Source organism: Salvelinus sp. IW2-2015, unplaced genomic scaffold, assembly GCF_002910315.2.
Source record: "Salvelinus sp. IW2-2015 unplaced genomic scaffold, ASM291031v2 Un_scaffold2535, whole genome shotgun sequence".
Lineage (NCBI taxonomy): Eukaryota > Metazoa > Chordata > Actinopteri > Salmoniformes > Salmonidae > Salvelinus > Salvelinus sp. IW2-2015.
This window is the reverse complement of record NW_019943848.1, coordinates 7,325-15,822: the sequence shown is the minus strand read 5'-3', so window position 1 is coordinate 15,822 and position 8,498 is coordinate 7,325. Positions and strand designations below refer to the sequence as shown.

Sequence of the window (8,498 nt, the reverse complement as noted above, 5' to 3'; positions counted from 1 at the left end):
ACCACGGCTAAGGCTGTTCAATATAAACCCTGTGAGAGATCTTCGTTGGTAACATTGTTCTACCCAATATGAATGACTATAGAACGATCTATATAGGATCTCTATGGTTGAACGCTTAACAGTCATGCATGCCAATAGAGAGAAGTAAAAGTATTTGAGCGGTATTTGAGCGGTAGACTATGGTGTGATCAGAGAACAGAAGGTGGCTGAGGCTCAGCTTTGCGGTCAGTGGTGATGCGGTCGATGATGTCATAGACGGGACGTTTTTTTCCCCTGTTCTTGTCCTTTTCCCGCTCGGCGAGAGCCCTCCTTCTTGCTCTCTCTGTCCTTTAGGCGTCCAAATAATACACCTGGATGCTCTGTTTCTTATCACAAACACCACTCTCTCGTTTGATTGTGCACATTGTAGGCCTGCGCGCGTGCGTGGTGTGTGTGTGTGTGTGTGTGTGTGTGTGTGTGTGTGTGTGTGTGTGTGTGTGTGTGTGTGTGTGTGTGTGTGTGTGTGTGTGTGTGTGTGTGTGTGTTGTGTGTGTCTGTGATGTGTTCATGTCGGCTGTCTGGGATCCATCACTCTCTCTGTCGGTGTGACTCGTACGTCTGAATGCCAGTCCCAGTCTACTGTGTCCTCATAACATTAAATGGGAAATAGGAATAACAGTGTGTAAAGTACTTAAGTCCGCAGAGGTCGTTGTGATGCCTGCACGAGTTCCCTATTAAGATCTAGGGGAATAATATCCATATGAGGGAAAGTTTAAGGGTGATGACCCACGGGCTCAATAACTAGAAGCAGCTACCATCCCTTACTTAGTCGTTCTGATCGGAAAAGAGTACCGCATCACTACACAGTGCAAGCATCCCTGTCATCCCGACTCGTGCTACTGATCGGCAGGGACTGACTATAACGAGAAAACATTTGCACCCTGGCCCAATCCCTAGGATACGCTCTGATTCTCTGCTGAGGGATTCTCTACTAGAACAGTATGTCAACACTATCCACTTCGCATCATGCCTACTGCCTCTGAATCTGCAGACTCTCGGCTAAAACTCAAGCAAATAGCGACCCTATATTTTTGTAGAGAGTCTTAAAGTTGGATCGTGCCCCTGGCTATCTGTAGATAGAGTGTTCCTGTGAGTGTGTTTAGATATCGGAGTCCTCCTAGTCCCTGAGCTATGTCATGATAAAGTGAATGTTCTGAGGGGTTGAATGTGTTGTTCCCTGCCGCTATCTGATAGAGTGGATGTTCTCATGATAACTGATGTGTCTGGAGAAGTGTGTAGGAGAGTGTGTGCTTCGGCTCATTCGTCCTGCTAGTCGATTAATTCTGTATCTGATTTGGGAGATTGTGGTCCCATGACGATACTTTCTATGGGAGTCCAGGTGGTAAATAGCTGTCTTTGAAGATGCGATGAGTATAGAAGAGCAGCATTATTTCTTTAGTGAATGGTAGAACCGAAGCGATGAGACTAAGTCAAAGTTGGTAATAACTATGATATAATGATGTCTGAAAGTGTTTGTGAGGATGAAGTACATGTACTTCCTCCCGCCTGAATCATGTAATGATGTACTGAAAATGTGCTAACTGTGGGTATTACTGAAGAAAGTGCGTTACCCTGAATGACTTTTGGACCACCTTACGATCCTATGTCAATAGACTGAATTCTGTAGGCGCCATCGCAGCTCTGAAGTGCAAAGCCACTCTCAATCTCCCACCCCCAAGCACGACCAAACCCCACATGAACGCGCGTATCAGTCAATAGAACCTCGTCTAATACTGGCGCTGTGATGCAGCGCCGATGGCACCTGTGCGACTCCGCACAATCTACCTGTAAGCCACAAGCTGCAGTGACCACACCCAAGCCCACGCGGACCAAGCCCAAACCGGACAGACTGTCCTTGATATTGGAGCATGCAATGTACACCCACTGGCTCCAATCCCAATCTGCAGTAAATCATGTCTAGACTGCTTGAACGGAGCTCGCAGTCCACAGGCATATAATTGAGTCTTAGAGTTTGGACCTCGATCCCCTCCGCACAGACAAAGATAACTCGGTGCCGTTCGCTCTGATTATTAATTAAGGTCTGTTTCTAATCTCCTTATAATACATTCTGTACTCTCCTACTTTGTCTACTTAAAGTATATCTGTCCGCAACTAACATGACTTTTCCTACTTAGTATCTTAAAACAACAGCTTTAGACTTTTAGCTCGTCAAGTCATCATGTGTTATACATTGCGGTGACTTCAGCTGTCATTTTATCTGAAGTATGATCGTTCTTATCCTTATACTCTGTCTCTTGTTATCGTCAAGTAAATGCACCAATCGGTGCTCCTATTTTACCTCACTTCCCTTTCTGTGCCGTGGTCCAGAGTATTAACCAGCGCGCGTGCATGATTTAAAGTCAAGTCAGGCCAGAGGTGCGGACCATAGGTGAGAGGAAATCTGCTGGAGTTGAATCAGTCTTTGGTGTTGTGAAGAGTGTATGAATTCCGGGGTGTCCGTACTAGAGCGATGTGTTTCAAATACTCCAGTGTGAGCAGCATACACCCATTCGCGCCCCTTCGCTCTCTAACAGCGGAGCAGGGTAGACATATCTTGTGGTAGTGATGGACACACATACTCAGTGCATAGGCGATTCTCTGCCTACCGAGACCAGTGCTCTAAATATTAGAGCGTTATGATTGTCTCAGGTGTTCTCTCCGGGCGAATAACACGTTGCCTTCTGTTCCGCTTACCCAGGTGCTTTGTTGTGGGTTGCTGGCCGTCCCTGCGATGATCTAGCACCTGTGGGTGTTGATGGGGTGTGTGTGTGGAGAGGTCGTCGTGTGTGTGTCGTGTGCGTGATGCTGTGTGTGTGTGTGGATGGTAAGTGTGTTGTGTGTGTGTGTGTGTGGTGTGTGTAGTGTGTGTGTGTGCTGTTGTTGTGTGTTCGGTGTGTGGTATGTGTGTGGTGTGTGTGTGGTTGTCGTGTGTGAGTGATATAAACACCTTGAAGAGCGCCAGGTGCTTATCTCCGGCAATTGCTGCATAGACGACCCTGGAGGCTCGTCTCTGGAAGCAACCGCGGGCTGCATTTATGATCATATTTGAGCCTTTTGACATCACCAGAGCGAAGCAGTAGACGGCTGCCTCAGGACGTGAGTGAGGCTTCAGACTCACACGACGATAGAGATCACAGATAGGATCACAGATGCAGAGACTGGGTTGGAACATGGAAAGGCACTCTGATATGAATCCCTTGTAAGAAAATGACCAGAAACATTTATTAATTATCATACTCCCCTAGGTATAATTTGCTATAATATCATTCTTTCAAGAATCAATGGTTGTAGGATCAAATTGCCTGGGAGGGATGTCAGGTGTGATCCTTGTAAGAGGAGTGCTGTATACTGATGTGTTTAAACATACATTTTTACTTATGTAGAGCAGAGCTTCTCAACCTGTTACTGTACTACAAGGACATGTTGCTCGGCCCGGAGTACCCTGAACTAACCCCTCATGTGCATTTTACCAGTAGGCCTATGGTCCCATGAGTCTTCTCAAGTACCCGCTGAGGATAGGCCAATGGAAAAAGTACTAGCACCCCCTGATTGGGTCAAGTACCCCCTGTGGAAAGTAGCACCCCTGATTGGGTCAAGTACCCCTGTGAAAGTAGCACCCCTGATTGGTCAAGTACCCCCTGTGGAAAGTAGCACCCCTGATGGGTCAAGTACCCCCTGTGGAAAGTAGCACCCCTGATTGGGTCAAGGTACCCCCTGTGGAAAGTAGCCCCCTGATTGGGTCAGTACCCCTTGGAAAGTAGCACCCTGGTGAGAAGTTTGAATTTCCTACCAATCCAGTGTATGTAGCATCACGTATCCTGTGTCACTATTAGAGCATTGTGTGAGAAGTGCATGTATACAACGCTGGTAGCTATTTCGGGTTCACTAAATCATAGCCTACCATCCTTTTACAGTCACTTTAGGATGTATAGTCTTGACACAGAAGCATGATGTAAAGGATGGCCTACCATCCGTTAATCAACTTTCCAACCCAGGTAGGATGTGGTGATAGTGGAACCACATGAGCAAGTGAATGTAGAAGGATGGGTAGGATGTATAGTGACACAGGAGTGCATGTAAAGGATGGTAGGATGTATAAAGGGACCAGGAAGTGAGATGTAAAGGATGGTAGGTGTATAGTGGACACAGGAAGTGATGTAAAGGTGGCAGGAATGTTAGTGACACAGGAGAGTTGATGTAAAGGATGGTAGGATGTATGTGACACAGAAGTGATGTAAAGGATTGGCAGATGTATAGTGGACACAGAAGTGATGTAAAGGATGGCAGATGTGATAGTGACACAGGAAGTGATGTGTAAAGGATGGTAGATGTTATAGTGACACAGGAAGTATGTAAAGGATGCAGGAGGTTATAGTGACACAGGAAGTGATGTAAAGGATGTGCAGGATGTATAGAGTGACAACAGGAAGTGATGTAAATGTCGTGGCAGGATGTATATAGTGACACAGGAAGTGATGTAAAGGATGGCAGGATGTATAGATGACACAGATGAAGATAGATGTACAAGGATGGCAGGATGTATAGTGACTCAGGAAGTGATGTTAAAGGATGGCAGAATGTATTAGATAGTGGACACAGGAAGTGATGTAAAGGATGCGCAGGATGTATAGTGACACAGGAAGTGATTGTAAAGGACAGTAAGGATGTATAGTGACACAGAAGTGATGTAAAGGATGCAGAATGTATAGATAGTACACAGGAAGTGGTGCTAAAGGTTGGCGAGGTGTATAGTGACACAGGAGTGGCGTTTCTCACCTGCGGGCAGATTGGCGTTGCTGTGCCGACTGAGCGCTAGTTCCAGCACTGCCCTCGTCTTCGCCAGCTCTGTCACCAGGGCAACCAGCATCTCTGCCGACGCCACATCCTGCTGCAGGTCTTCCCCCTTTGCCTCTGGTGGCGTTACGGGTCCTGGATTACTCAGGCAGATATTTTCCAGCTTGACGAGTCGGGAAGCCTGTGTCCGCGCCGCGGTGAGGAGCTGCTGTAACAGCGTCTCCTGGTGGCTATTCCCAGAATTACCTGCAGATTTCCCAGCAGCAATGCTCCGATCTTGCCTGAGATGCTCCAGGCTCTCCTTGAGGCGAGCTTCCATCTGCATGGACATCCTCCGGCCAGCAGTCTCCACCGCAACGCCACAGGCCCCTCCGTACTGAGCCACGAACCTGGAGTCAGGAGAAGAGGGATTAGAGAGGGATTACATCAGAGACCAGGAAGTAGGCTACATTACACATGGACTCCTTTCAGATATACACAGGTGCACAGAATTTAGGGGATTGATTTGGGATTGGTGGTTTGGCAAAGGTCGATTTGGGATTGGTAAAGGTCGATTTGGGATTGGTAAAGATCGATTTGGGTTTGGTAAAGGTCGATTTGGGATTGGTGGTTTGGTAAAGGTCGATTTGGGTTTGGTAAAGGTCGATTTGGGATTGGTAAAGGTCGATTTGGGATTGGTGGTTTGGTAAAGGTCGATTTGGGATTGGTGGTTTGGTAAAGGTCGATTTGGGATTGGTAAAGGTCGATTTGGGTTTGGTAAAGGTTGATTTGGGTTTGGTAAAGGTCGATTTGGGTCGTATTGGGATTGGTGGTTCTGTTCCATTGGCTGAGATGGCCTATATATTCGTGCCTATCAGTGGTGTAAAGTACTTAAGTAAAAATATTTCAAAGTACTACTTAAGTAGTTTTTCGGGGAATCTGTACTTTACAATTTATATTTTTTACAACTTTGACTTTTACTTCTCTACATTCCTAAAGAAAATAATGTGCTTTTTTCTCCATACATTTTCCCTGACTCCCAAAAGTACTCGTTACATTTTGAATGCTTAGCAGGACAGGAACATGGTCCAATTCCCACAGTTATCAAGAGAACATCCCTGGTCATCCCTACTGTCTCTCATCTGGAGGACTCACTAAACAGAGAACATCCCTGGTCATATCAGTTGAATTCAACGTGTATGGGAATTGGGAATTTTTCGTTCCATGCGTCAAGAGATTGATGGACACGTGAGCTCACATGGCTAGCCAAAGTTGCTAATTCGACAGAAGAAATTGACATTCTAAAACCAAACAACTATTATTCTGGACCTAGGACTCCTTACACAACAATTCTGATGGAAGAACAGCAAAAGAAGACAACATTTATGATGTTATTTCGTATTTGCTGTGTAATATGTTGACTCCTATCTCCGCCGTGTTGGTAGCGCTGTATGTTGTGGTAAAGTTATTTAAAAAAATCTAAACACAGCAGTTTGCATTAAGAAACCAGTGTATCTTTCTTTGCCATACAACAAGTATTTTTATGAAAAGTTTATGATGAGTTCTTTGGTCAGATTAGGTGAGTGTCCAAAATATCCGCGACATTCTGTGTGAATCGTTGCTACGTATTCACAAGTATAACCACGATTTGCAGCTCTAAAAATTGCAAAACAAATTTGTTGTTCTAAGGACTTAGTGATGTAATGTTATCTCTACTTTGTCGGTTTGTGCAAGCTATTTTGGGCGGGAGTAAATTGCGTTTGTGTGTTTGGCGTACTGTAGTGAGCTAATATAAAATATATTGTGTTTTCGCTGTAAAACACTTAAAAAATCGTGAAATATGGCTTGGATTCACAAGATGTTTATCTTTCATTTGCTGTACACCATGTATTTTTCATAAATGTTTTATGATGAGTATTATGTATTTCACGTGCTCTCTGTAATATTCTGGCTGCCTTTGGTGCTATTTGTGATGGTGCTGCAATGTAAAACCAGGATTTGTAGCTATTAAATGCACATTTTCGAACAAAACATAAAATGTATTGTATAACATGATTTATAAGACTGTTCATCTGATGAAGTTGTTCTAGTGGTTAGTGATTCATTTTATCTCTATTGTGGGTTTTGTGAAGCTACCTTATGCGGGTGGAACATGGTGAAACATTGCCGTTGTGTGTGTTGCTATTGTGGTTAGTATAATAAATACATATTGTGTGTTCGCTGTTAAACATTTTAAAATCGGAAATGATGGCCTGAATCACAAGATGGTTATCTTTCATTTGCCTGTATTGGACTTGTGATTTCAATGAAATTATATTATATGATATCCCTGTCCCGCCAGGCTAGGTCTATGCTAGTCAGCTTTTTTGATGAGGATGCTCCGGATCCGGGATGGGTATGAAGGTAAAAGGATATGCAACAAAAAAACAAATTTCCAAGTAATACACGCGTGTACAGGTGTGTAAATAGCACACATATAAGCACATATATGATTATATTGGAAGTGCCTATATATATATATATATGTACCAACTTTAGCATCTCTCACGCAGAGACCCCAACTCCACCTTGATGATGTCATCGGAGTACTGCAGAAGCATGTCTCTCTCTCTGAGAGTTCTCCAGCATGGAGAAAGAGCTTCCATTTAGTCATCTCTTCACCTTACAGGAGAGCTTGGTTGGATGGCCGTGGCTGGAGAGAGGGAAGAGAGAGGAATGGAAGGGAGAGAGAGAAAGAAGGGGGGGAGGGGGTGGAAGAGAACAGACATGTATGTTAGATGCTTGATATACATACATTTTAAGTCGACACATGAGATCCTATCCTTCTCCTGACAACTGTCCGTCTCTGTCTCAGATTATCTTTTCTTAGCTTAAACAGTATCAATCTATTTCCCGCTCTTCTCCTCTCTACACGTCTCGTTCTCTATCTCTCCCTCTCTTCTTCTTTCTGTGTCCTGTGTCCTGGCAGTTTGAGTCACGGCTCTCCCTCTGGTACACAACGGTAATGTGTGATGTACTCACCAGTGTTTGTTTGGGCCGCGTCATATTAATAATGTAGAATCACATTACAAACTGCCCTGAGCAATGTTACTTTTGTTTATGGTTTTCTGTTAGAGTACGAACCCACACACACACACACACACACACACACACACACACACACACACACACACACACACACACACACACACAACACACACACACACACACACACACACCACCACACACACACACACCACACACACACACACACACACACACACACCACACCAAGAAGACCTACCTTCCAAAACAGCTGAGAGAAGAATTCCCCAAGTGAAATAGTATTTCTGTGATCAAACAACCAGTTATTGATAACGGTTCTGTCTCAATAGGAGGATTAAAACCCCCGGTCTCCTCTCGGCTTAACTTACTCTCTGCCCAGATCTTTCACAGCCAACAACTGACAGAACACAAATAGCGAACAGTTCCCTCAGCCACAACTACTGGGAGATAACCATACTAAACAAGTAGAGCAGTGATTCCCCAAGTCTGTTGCTTCATAACGCACCAAAGCTTTGGAAAATTTCAGAGCAGCTGATTGGGAAGTCTCACCATTCAGTAAACACTAGGTCAATTATTTACATTATTTATATGAACTGTACTTACATCAATGTACCCTCTGGTAGGTAAGAGAAGGAGAGAGG

The 8,498-nt window shown here is 44.5% G+C and overlaps 1 pseudogene; it reads right to left on the bottom strand.

Annotated features, from left to right (window-relative positions):
• The window catches only part of LOC112074208 (pentraxin-related protein PTX3-like), a 20,823-nt pseudogene extending 13,373 nt beyond the window's left edge, over positions 1 to 7,450 (bottom strand).
• Between the last annotated feature and the right edge of the window lie 1,048 nt (positions 7,451 to 8,498).